The sequence below is a fragment of the Poecile atricapillus genome, chromosome 1 (genome assembly GCF_030490865.1).
Source record: "Poecile atricapillus isolate bPoeAtr1 chromosome 1, bPoeAtr1.hap1, whole genome shotgun sequence".
In the NCBI taxonomy this organism is placed as follows: domain Eukaryota; kingdom Metazoa; phylum Chordata; class Aves; order Passeriformes; family Paridae; genus Poecile; species Poecile atricapillus.
Window position 1 is genome coordinate 117,253,405 of NC_081249.1, and position 13,236 is coordinate 117,266,640.

Below are 13,236 nucleotides of genomic sequence, written 5' to 3' on the forward strand. Positions count from 1 at the left end.
CGAATTTACGCCTCTCTGTGACACCACAGTGCTGACAGAGGCATTATTCCCCTCTCTGGGACATCACAGTCATGACAGCCTCAAATTCATCCCCTCTCTAACACCGCAGCACTGACTGATCCACTTTTCCTCCATTTGTGACATCAGAGCAGTGACAGGCCCAACTTACATCTGTTGATGACACCAAAGTGGTGGCAGCCTCAGTTTCTTCCTCTCTGTGACATCACAAAAATGAGTGACCCAGTTTCACCTCTCTCTGACATCACTGCAGTCAGTGACAAGTCCAATTTACACCTCTCTGGGACACCACAGTGGTGACAGACTCATTATTCTCTTCTCTGTGACATCACAGCAGAGACAGAACCAATTCAAACCTCTCTCTGATACCATAGCCATGACATCCCCAACTGCATCCCCTCTGTGGCAACAGACAAGTCAGAACACCTGTGGAACTTTCTCTCAGACTCCACAGCTGTGATAGCCCCTGTTTTCCTCTCTCTGGGACATCACAGCAGTGGGACACCCCAATCTACGCCTCTCTGGGACATCACAGCAGTGAAAGACCCAGTTTCCACCCTTTAAGACATCACAGCACTGACAGACCAAATTTCACCCTTTCTGTCACACCACAGATGGAACAAGCCCAACTTACACCTATCTGACACACCCCAGCGGTGACAGTGCCACGTTTCTCCTCTCCGTGACATAACATCAAAGACAAGTGGGAATTCATCCCCTCCTATAGGCCACAGCAGTGACAGCCTCAGTTTTCCTCTCTCTGGGAGATCACTGCACTGACAAGTCCAATTGACACATCTCTGTGACACCACGGCGCTGAAAGACCCATTATTCCCCTCTCTGGGACATCACATCAGAACCAATTTAAAACTCTCTGTCATACCACAGCCCTAACAACCCCAATTCCATCCCCTTTGTGGCAACAGACAAGTCATAGCACCTGTGCAACTTTCTCTGGGACTGCACAACAGCGATCAATCCACTTTTCCCCTCTCTGGGACACCACAGCAGTGACAGACTCACTTTTCCCCTCTTTGTGACATCACAGAAGTGACAGGCCCAATTGATGCCTCTCTGTGACACCAGTGCAGAGGCAGTCTCAGTTTTTTCCTCTCTGCAGTGACAGCCTCAGTTTTCCTCTCTCTGGGAGATCACTGCACTGACAAGTCCAATTGACACATCTCTGTGACACCACGGCGCTGAAAGACCCATTATTCCCCTCTCTGGGACATCACATCAGAACCAATTTAAAACTCTCTGTCATACCACAGCCCTAACAACCCCAATTCCATCCCCTTTGTGGCAACAGACAAGTCATAGCACCTGTGCAACTTTCTCTGGGACTGCACAACAGCGATCAATCCACTTTTCCCCTCTCTGGGACACCACAGCAGTGACAGACTCACTTATCCCCTCTTTGTGACATCACAGAAGTGACAGGCCCAATTGATGCCTCTCTGTGACACCAGTGCAGAGGCAGTCTCAGTTTTTTCCTCTCTGTGACATCACACCAATAGGGGATCCATTTTCCCCTCTCTATCACATCACTGCACTGACAACTCTCATTTACGCCTCTCTGTGACACCACAGTGGTGACAGAGGCATTATTCCCCTCTCTGGGACATCACAGTCATGACAGCCTCAAATTCATCCCCTCTCTAACACCGCAGCACTGACTGATCCACTTTTCCTCCATTTGTGACATCAGAGCAGTGACAGGCCCAACTTACATCTGTTGATGACACCAAAGTGGTGGCAGCCTCAGTTTCTTCCTCTCTGTGACATCACAAAAATGAGTGACCCAGTTTCACCTCTCTCTGACATCTCTGCAGTCAGTGACAAGTCCAATTTACACTTCTCTGGGACACCACAGTGGTGACAGACTCATTATTCTCTTCTCTGTGACATCACAGCAGAGACAGAACCAATTCAAACCTCTCTCTGATACCATAGCCATGATATCCCCAACTGCATCCCCTCTGTGGCAACAGACAAGTCAGAACACCTGTGGAACGTTCTCTCAGACTCCACAGCTGTGATAGACCCTGTTTTCCTCTCTCTGGGACATCACAGCAGTGGGACACCCCAATCTACGCCTCTCTGGGACATCACAGCAGTGAAAGACCCAGTTTCCACCCTTGAAGACACCACAGCAATGACAGACCAAATTTCACCCTTTCTGTCACACCACAGATGGAACAAGCCCAACTTACACCTATCTTACACACCCCAGCGGTGACAGTGCCACGTTTCTTCTCTTCGTGACATAACATCAAAGACAAGTGGGAATTCATCCCCTCCTATAGGCCACAGCAGTGACAGCCTCAGTTTTCCTCTCTCTGGGAGATCACTGCACTGACAAGTCCAATTGACACATCTCTGTGACACCACGGCGCTGAAAGACCCATTATTCCCCTCTCTGGGACATCACATCAGAACCAATTTAAAACTCTCTGTCATACCACAGCCCTAACAACCCCAATTCCATCCCCTTTGTGGCAACAGACAAGTCATAGCACCTGTGCAACTTTCTCTGGGACTGCACAACAGCGATCAATCCACTTTTCCCCTCTCTGGGACACCACAGCAGTGACAGACTCACTTATCCCCTCTTTGTGACATCACAGAAGTGACAGGCCCAATTGATGCCTCTCTGTGACACCAGTGCAGAGGCAGTCTCAGTTTTTTCCTCTCTGCAGTGACAGCCTCAGTTTTCCTCTCTCTGGGAGATCACTGCACTGACAAGTCCAATTGACACATCTCTGTGACACCACGGCGCTGAAAGACCCATTATTCCCCTCTCTGGGACATCACATCAGAACCAATTTAAAACTCTCTGTCATACCACAGCCCTAACAACCCCAATTCCATCCCCTTTGTGGCAACAGACAAGTCATAGCACCTGTGCAACTTTCTCTGGGACTGCACAACAGCGATCAATCCACTTTTCCCCTCTCTGGGACACCACAGCAGTGACAGACTCACTTATCCCCTCTTTGTGACATCACAGAAGTGACAGGCCCAATTGATGCCTCTCTGTGACACCAGTGCAGAGGCAGTCTCAGTTTTTTCCTCTCTGTGACATCACACCAATAGGGGATCCATTTTCCCCTCTCTATCACATCACTGCACTGACAACTCTCATTTACGCCTCTCTGTGACACCACAGTGCTGACAGAGGCATTATTCCCCTCTCTGGGACATCACAGTCATGACAGCCTCAAATTCATCCCCTCTCTAACACCGCAGCACTGACTGATCCACTTTTCCTCCATTTGTGACATCAGAGCAGTGACAGGCCCAACTTACATCTGTTGATGACACCAAAGTGGTGGCAGCCTCAGTTTCTTCCTCTCTGTGACATCACAAAAATGAGTGACCCAGTTTCACCTCTCTCTGACATCACTGCAGTCAGTGACAAGTCCAATTTACACCTCTCTGGGACACCACAGTTGTGACAGACTCATTATTCTCTTCTCTGTGACATCACAGCAGAGACAGAACCAATTCAAACCTCTCTCTGATACCATAGCCATGACATCCCCAACTGCATCCCCTCTGTGGCAACAGACAAGTCAGAACACCTGTGGAACTTTCTCTCAGACTCCACAGCTGTGATAGACCCTGTTTTCCTCTCTCTGGGACATCACAGCAGTGGGACACCCCAATCTACGCCTCTCTGGGACATCACAGCAGTGAAAGACCCAGTTTCCACCCTTGAAGACATCACAGCACTGACAGACCAAATTTCACCCTTTCTGTCACACCACAGATGGAACAAGCCCAACTTACACCTATCTGACACACCCCAGCGGTGACAGTGCCACGTTTCTCCTCTCTGTGACATAACATCAAAGACAAGTGGGAATTCATCCCCTCCTATAGGCCACAGCAGTGACAGCCTCAGTTTTCCTCTCTCTGGGAGATCACTGCACTGACAAGTCCAATTGACACATCTCTGTGACACCACGGCGCTGAAAGACCCATTATTCCCCTCTCTGGGACATCACATCAGAACCAATTTAAAACTCTCTGTCATACCACAGCCCTAACAACCCCAATTCCATCCCCTTTGTGGCAACAGACAAGTCATAGCACCTGTGCAACTTTCTCTGGGACTGCACAACAGCGATCAATCCACTTTTCCCCTCTCTGGGACACCACAGCAGTGACAGACTCACTTTTCCCCTCTTTGTGACATCACAGAAGTGACAGGCCCAATTGATGCCTCTCTGTGACACCAGTGCAGAGGCAGTCTCAGTTTTTTCCTCTCTGCAGTGACAGCCTCAGTTTTCCTCTCTCTGGGAGATCACTGCACTGACAAGTCCAATTGACACATCTCTGTGACACCACGGCGCTGAAAGACCCATTATTCCCCTCTCTGGGACATCACATCAGAACCAATTTAAAACTCTCTGTCATACCACAGCCCTAACAACCCCAATTCCATCCCCTTTGTGGCAACAGACAAGTCATAGCACCTGTGCAACTTTCTCTGGGACTGCACAACAGCGATCAATCCACTTTTCCCCTCTCTGGGACACCACAGCAGTGACAGACTCACTTTTCCCCTCTTTGTGACATCACAGAAGTGACAGGCCCAATTGATGCCTCTCTGTGACACCAGTGCAGAGGCAGTCTCAGTTTTTTCCTCTCTGTGACATCACACCAATAGGGGATCCATTTTCCCCTCTCTATCACATCACTGCACTGACAACTCTCATTTACGCCTCTCTGTGACACCACAGTGGTGACAGAGGCATTATTCCCCTCTCTGGGACATCACAGTCATGACAGCCTCAAATTCATCCCCTCTCTAACACCGCAGCACTGACTGATCCACTTTTCCTCCATTTGTGACATCAGAGCAGTGACAGGCCCAACTTACATCTGTTGATGACACCAAAGTGGTGGCAGCCTCAGTTTCTTCCTCTCTGTGACATCACAAAAATGAGTGACCCAGTTTCACCTCTCTCTGACATCTCTGCAGTCAGTGACAAGTCCAATTTACACTTCTCTGGGACACCACAGTGGTGACAGACTCATTATTCTCTTCTCTGTGACATCACAGCAGAGACAGAACCAATTCAAACCTCTCTCTGATACCATAGCCATGATATCCCCAACTGCATCCCCTCTGTGGCAACAGACAAGTCAGAACACCTGTGGAACGTTCTCTCAGACTCCACAGCTGTGATAGACCCTGTTTTCCTCTCTCTGGGACATCACAGCAGTGGGACACCCCAATCTACGCCTCTCTGGGACATCACAGCAGTGAAAGACCCAGTTTCCACCCTTGAAGACACCACAGCAATGACAGACCAAATTTCACCCTTTCTGTCACACCACAGATGGAACAAGCCCAACTTACACCTATCTTACACACCCCAGCGGTGACAGTGCCACGTTTCTTCTCTTCGTGACATAACATCAAAGACAAGTGGGAATTCATCCCCTCCTATAGGCCACAGCAGTGACAGCCTCAGTTTTCCTCTCTCTGGGAGATCACTGCACTGACAAGTCCAATTGACACCTCTCTGTGACACCACGGCGCTGAAAGACCCATTATTCCCCTCTCTGGGACATCACATCAGAACCAATTTAAAACTCTCTGTCATACCACAGCCCTAACAACCCCAATTCCATCCCCTTTGTGGCAACAGACAAGTCATAGCACCTGTGCAACTTTCTCTGGGACTGCACAACAGTGATCAATCCACTTTTCCCCTCTCTGGGACACCACAGCAGTGACAGACTCACTTTTCCCCTCTTTCTGACACCACAGAAGTGACAGGCCCAATTGATGCCTCTCTGTGACACCAGTGCAGAGGCAGTCTCAGTTTTTTCCTCTCTGTGACATCACACCAATCAGGGACCCATTTTCCCCTCTCTATCACATCACTGCACTGACAACTCTCATTTACGCCTCTCTGTGACACCACAGTGGTGACAGAGGCATTATTCCCCTCTCTGGGACATCACAGTCATGACAGCCTCAAATTCATCCCCTCTCTAACACCGCAGCACTGACTGATCCACTTTTCCTCCATTTGTGACATCAGAGCAGTGACAGGCCCAACTTACATCTGTTGATGACACCAAAGTGGTGGCAGCCTCAGTTTCTTCCTCTCTGTGACATCACAAAAATGAGTGACCCAGTTTCACCTCTCTCTGACATCTCTGCAGTCAGTGACAAGTCCAATTTACACTTCTCTGGGACACCACAGTGGTGACAGACTCATTATTCTCTTCTCTGTGACATCACAGCAGAGACAGAACCAATTCAAACCTCTCTCTGATACCATAGCCATGATATCCCCAACTGCATCCCCTCTGTGGCAACAGACAAGTCAGAACACCTGTGGAACGTTCTCTCAGACTCCACAGCTGTGATAGACCCTGTTTTCCTCTCTCTGGGACATCACAGCAGTGGGACACCCCAATCTACGCCTCTCTGGGACATCACAGCAGTGAAAGACCCAGTTTCCACCCTTGAAGACATCACAGCACTGACAGACCAAATTTCACCCTTTCTGTCACACCACAGATGGAACAAGCCCAACTTACACCTATCTGACACACCCCAGCGGTGACAGTGCCACGTTTCTCCTCTCCGTGACATAACATCAAAGACAAGTGGGAATTCATCCCCTCCTATAGGCCACAGCAGTGACAGCCTCAGTTTTCCTCTCTCTGGGAGATCACTGCACTGACAAGTCCAATTGACACCTCTCTGTGACACCACGGCGCTGAAAGACCCATTATTCCCCTCTCTGGGACATCACATCAGAACCAATTTAAAACTCTCTGTCATACCACAGCCCTAACAACCCCAATTCCATCCCCTTTGTGGCAACAGACAAGTCATAGCACCTGTGCAACTTTCTCTGGGACTGCACAACAGCGATCAATCCACTTTTCCCCTCTCTGGGACACCACAGCAGTGACAGACTCACTTTTCCCCTCTTTGTGACATCACAGAAGTGACAGGCCCAATTGATGCCTCTCTGTGACACCAGTGCAGAGGCAGTCTCAGTTTTTTCCTCTCTGTGACATCACACCAGTCAGGGACCCATTTTCCCCTCTCTATCACATCACTGCACTGACAACTCTCATTTACGCCTCTCTGTGACACCACAGTGCTGACAGAGGCATTATTCCCCTCTCTGGGACATCACAGTCATGACAGCCTCAAATTCATCCCCTCTCTAACACCGCAGCACTGACTGATCCACTTTTCCTCCATTTGTGACATCAGAGCAGTGACAGGCCCAACTTACATCTGTTGATGACACCAAAGTGGTGGCAGCCTCAGTTTCTTCCTCTCTGTGACATCACAAAAATGAGTGACCCAGTTTCACCTCTCTCTGACATCTCTGCAGTCAGTGACAAGTCCAATTTACACCTCTCTGGGACACCACAGTTGTGACAGACTCATTATTCTCTTCTCTGTGACATCACAGCAGAGACAGAACCAATTCAAACCTCTCTCTGATACCATAGCCATGACATCCCCAACTGCATCCCCTCTGTGGCAACAGACAAGTCAGAACACCTGTGGAACTTTCTCTCAGACTCCACAGCTGTGATAGCCCCTGTTTTCCTCTCTCTGGGACATCACAGCAGTGGGACACCCCAATCTACGCCTCTCTGGGACATCACAGCAGTGAAAGACCCAGTTTCCACCCTTGAAGACATCACAGCACTGACAGACCAAATTTCACCCTTTCTGTCACACCACAGATGGAACAAGCCCAACTTACACCTATCTGACACACCCCAGCGGTGACAGTGCCACGTTTCTCCTCTCCGTGACATAACATCAAAGACAAGTGGGAATTCATCCCCTCCTATAGGCCACAGCAGTGACAGCCTCAGTTTTCCTCTCTCTGGGAGATCACTGCACTGACAAGTCCAATTGACACCTCTCTGTGACACCACGGCGCTGAAAGACCCATTATTCCCCTCTCTGGGACATCACATCAGAACCAATTTAAAACTCTCTGTCATACCACAGCCCTAACAACCCCAATTCCATCCCCTTTGTGGCAACAGACAAGTCATAGCACCTGTGCAACTTTCTCTGGGACTGCACAACAGCGATCAATCCACTTTTCCCCTCTCTGGGACACCACAGCAGTGACAGACTCACTTTTCCCCTCTTTGTGACATCACAGAAGTGACAGGCCCAATTGATGCCTCTCTGTGACAACAGTGCAGAGGCAGTCTCAGTTTTTTCCTCTCTGTGACATCACACCAATCAGGGACCCATTTTCCCCTCTCTATCATATCACTGCACTGAAAACTCTCATTTACGCCTCTCTGTGACACCACAGTGGTGACAGAGGCATTATTCCCCTCTCTGGGACATCACAGTCATGACAGCCTCAAATTCATCCCCTCTCTAACACCGCAGCACTGACTGATCCACTTTTCCTCCATTTGTGACATCAGAGCAGTGACAGGCCCAACTTACATCTGTTGATGACACCAAAGTGGTGGCAGCCTCAGTTTCTTCCTCTCTGTGACATCACAAAAATGAGTGACCCAGTTTCACCTCTCTCTGACATCACTGCAGTCAGTGACAAGTCCAATTTACACCTCTCTGCGACACCACAGTGGTGACAGACTCATTATTCTCTTCTCTGTGACATCACAGCAGAGACAGAACCAATTCAAACCTCTCTCTGATACCATAGGCATGACATCCCCAACTGCATCCCCTCTGTGGCAACAGACAAGTCAGAACACCTGTGGAACGTTCTCTCAGACTCCACAGCTGTGATAGCCCCTGTTTTCCTCTCTCTGGGACATCACAGCAGTGGGACACCCCAATCTACGCCTCTCTGGGACATCACAGCAGCGAAAGACCCAGTTTCCACCCTTGAAGACATCACAGCACTGACAGACCAAATTTCACCCTTTCTGTCACACCACAGATGGAACAAGCCCAACTTACACCTATCTGACACACCCCAGTGGTGACAGTGCCAGGTTTCTCCTCTTCGTGACATAACATCAAAGACAAGTGGGAATTCATCCCCTCCTATAGGCCACAGCAGTGACAGCCTCAGTTTTCCTCTCTCTGGGAGATCACTGCACTGACAAGTCCAATTGACACCTCTCTGTGACACCACGGCGCTGAAAGACCCATTATTCCCCTCTCTGGGACATCACATCAGAACCAATTTAAAACTCTCTGTCATACCACAGCCCTAACAACCCCAATTCCATCCCCTTTGTGGCAACAGACAAGTCATAGCACCTGTGCAACTTTCTCTGGACTGCACAACAGCGATCAATCCACTTTTCCCCTCTCTGGGACACCACAGCAGTGACAGACTCACTTTTCCCCTCTTTGTGACACCACAGAAGTGACAGGCCCAATTGATGCCTCTCTGTGACACCAGTGCAGAGGCAGTCTCAGTTTTTTCCTCTCTGTGACATCACACCAATCAGGGACCCATTTTCCCCTCTCTATCACATCACTGCACTGACAACTCTCATTTACGCCTCTCTGTGACACCACAGTGCTGACAGAGGCATTATTCCCCTCTCTGGGACATCACAGTCATGACAGCCTCAAATTCATCCCCTCTCTAACACCGCAGCACTGACTGATCCACTTTTCCTCCATTTGTGACATCAGAGCAGTGACAGGCCCAACTTACATCTGTTGATGACACCAAAGTGGTGGCAGCCTCAGTTTCTTCCTCTCTGTGACATCACAAAAATGAGTGACCCAGTTTCACCTCTCTCTGACATCACTGCAGTCAGTGACAAGTCCAATTTACACCTCTCTGGGACACCACAGTGGTGACAGACTCATTATTCTCTTCTCTGTGACATCACAGCAGAGACAGAACCAATTCAAACCTCTCTCTGATACCATAGGCATGACATCCCCAACTGCATCCCCTCTGTGGCAACAGACAAGTCAGAACACCTGTGGAACTTTCTCTCAGACTCCACAGCTGTGATAGACTCTGTTTTCCTCTCTCTGGGACATCACAGCAGTGGGACACCCCAATCTACGCCTCTCTGGGACATCACAGCAGTGAAAGACCCAGTTTCCACCCTTTAAGACATCACAGCACTGACAGACCAAATTTCACCCTTTCTGTCACACCACAGATGGAACAAGCCCAACTTACACCTATCTGACACACCCCAGCGGTGACAGTGCCACGTTTCTCCTCTCCGTGACATAACATCAAAGACAAGTGGGAATTCATCCCCTCCTATAGGCCACAGCAGTGACAGCCTCAGTTTTCCTCTCTCTGGGAGATCACTGCACTGACAAGTCCAATTGACACCTCTCTGTGACACCACGGCGCTGAAAGACCCATTATTCCCCTCTCTGGGACATCACATCAGAACCAATTTAAAACTCTCTGTCATACCACAGCCCTAACAACCCCAATTCCATCCCCTTTGTGGCAACAGACAAGTCATAGCACCTGTGCAACTTTCTCTGGGACTGCACAACAGCGATCACTCCACTTTTCCCCTCTCTGGGACACCACAGCAGTGACAGACTCACTTTTCCCCTCTTTGTGACATAACAGAAGTGACAGGCCCAATTGATGCCTCTCTGTGACACCAGTGCAGAGGCAGTCTCAGTTTTTTCCTCTCTGTGACATCACACCAATCGGGGACCCATTTTCCCCTCTCTATCACATCACTGCACTGACAACTCTCATTTACGCCTCTCTGTGACACCACAGTGCTGACAGAGGCATTATTCCCCTCTCTGGGACATCACAGTCATGACAGCCTCAAATTCATCCCCTCTCTAACACCGCAGCACTGACTGATCCACTTTTCCTCCATTTGTGACATCAGAGCAGTGACAGGCCCAACTTACATCTGTTGATGACACCAAAGTGGTGGCAGCCTCAGTTTCTTCCTCTCTGTGACATCACAAAAATGAGTGACCCAGTTTCACCTCTCTCTGACATCACTGCAGTCAGTGACAAGTCCAATTTACACCTCTCTGCGACACCACAGTTGTGACAGACTCATTATTCTCTTCTCTGTGACATCACAGCAGAGACAGAACCAATTCAAACCTCTCTCTGATACCATAGCCATGACATCCCCAACTGCATCCCCTCTGTGGCAACAGACAAGTCAGAACACCTGTGGAACTTTCTCTCAGACTCCACAGCTGTGATAGACCCTGTTTTCCTCTCTCTGGGACATCACAGCAGTGGGACACCCCAATCTACGCCTCTCTGGGACATCACAGCAGTGAAAGACCCAGTTTCCACCCTTGAAGACATCACAGCACTGACAGACCAAATTTCACCCTTTCTGTCACACCACAGATGGAACAAGCCCAACTTACACCTATCTGACACACCCCAGCGGTGACAGTGCCACGTTTCTCCTCTCCGTGACATAACATCAAAGACAAGTGGGAATTCATCCCCTCCTATAGGCCACAGCAGTGACAGCCTCAGTTTTCCTCTCTCTGGGAGATCACTGCACTGACAAGTCCAATTGACACATCTCTGTGACACCACGGCGCTGAAAGACCCATTATTCCCCTCTCTGGGACATCACATCAGAACCAATTTAAAACTCTCTGTCATACCACAGCCCTAACAACCCCAATTCCATCCCCTTTGTGGCAACAGACAAGTCATAGCACCTGTGCAACTTTCTCTGGGACTGCACAACAGCGATCAATCCACTTTTCCCCTCTCTGGGACACCACAGCAGTGACAGACTCACTTATCCCCTCTTTGTGACATCACAGAAGTGACAGGCCCAATTGATGCCTCTCTGTGACACCAGTGCAGAGGCAGTCTCAGTTTTTTCCTCTCTGTGACATCACACCAATCAGGGACCCATTTTCCCCTCTCTATCACATCACTGCACTGACAACTCTCATTTACGCCTCTCTGTGACACCACAGTGCTGACAGAGGCATTATTCCCCTCTCTGGGACATCACAGTCATGACAGCCTCAAATTCATCCCCTCTCTAACACCGCAGCACTGACTGATCCACTTTTCCTCCATTTGTGACATCAGAGCAGTGACAGGCCCAACTTACATCTGTTGATGACACCAAAGTGGTGGCAGCCTCAGTTTCTTCCTCTCTGTGACATCACAAAAATGAGTGACCCAGTTTCACCTCTCTCTGACATCTCTGCAGTCAGTGACAAGTCCAATTTACACTTCTCTGGGACACCACAGTGGTGACAGACTCATTATTCTCTTCTCTGTGACATCACAGCAGAGACAGAACCAATTCAAACCTCTCTCTGATACCATAGCCATGATATCCCCAACTGCATCCCCTCTGTGGCAACAGACAAGTCAGAACACCTGTGGAACGTTCTCTCAGACTCCACAGCTGTGATAGACCCTGTTTTCCTCTCTCTGGGACATCACAGCAGTGGGACACCCCAATCTACGCCTCTCTGGGACATCACAGCAGTGAAAGACCCAGTTTCCACCCTTGAAGACACCACAGCAATGACAGACCAAATTTCACCCTTTCTGTCACACCACAGATGGAACAAGCCCAACTTACACCTATCTTACACACCCCAGCGGTGACAGTGCCACGTTTCTTCTCTTCGTGACATAACATCAAAGACAAGTGGGAATTCATCCCCTCCTATAGGCCACAGCAGTGACAGCCTCAGTTTTCCTCTCTCTGGGAGATCACTGCACTGACAAGTCCAATTGACACATCTCTGTGACACCACGGCGCTGAAAGACCCATTATTCCCCTCTCTGGGACATCACATCAGAACCAATTTAAAACTCTCTGTCATACCACAGCCCTAACAACCCCAATTCCATCCCCTTTGTGGCAACACACAAGTCATAGCACCTGTGCAACTTTCTCTGGGACTGCACAACAGCGATCAATCCACTTTTCCCCTCTCTGGGACACCACAGCAGTGACAGACTCACTTATCCCCTCTTTGTGACATCACAGAAGTGACAGGCCCAATTGATGCCTCTCTGTGACACCAGTGCAGAGGCAGTCTCAGTTTTTTCCTCTCTGTGACATCACACCAATAGGGGATCCATTTTCCCCTCTCTATCACATCACTGCACTGACAACTCTCATTTACGCCTCTCTGTGACACCACAGTGGTGACAGAGGCATTATTCCCCTCTCTGGGACATCACAGTCATGACAGCCTCAAATTCATCCCCTCTCTAACACCGCAGCACTGACTGATCCACTTTT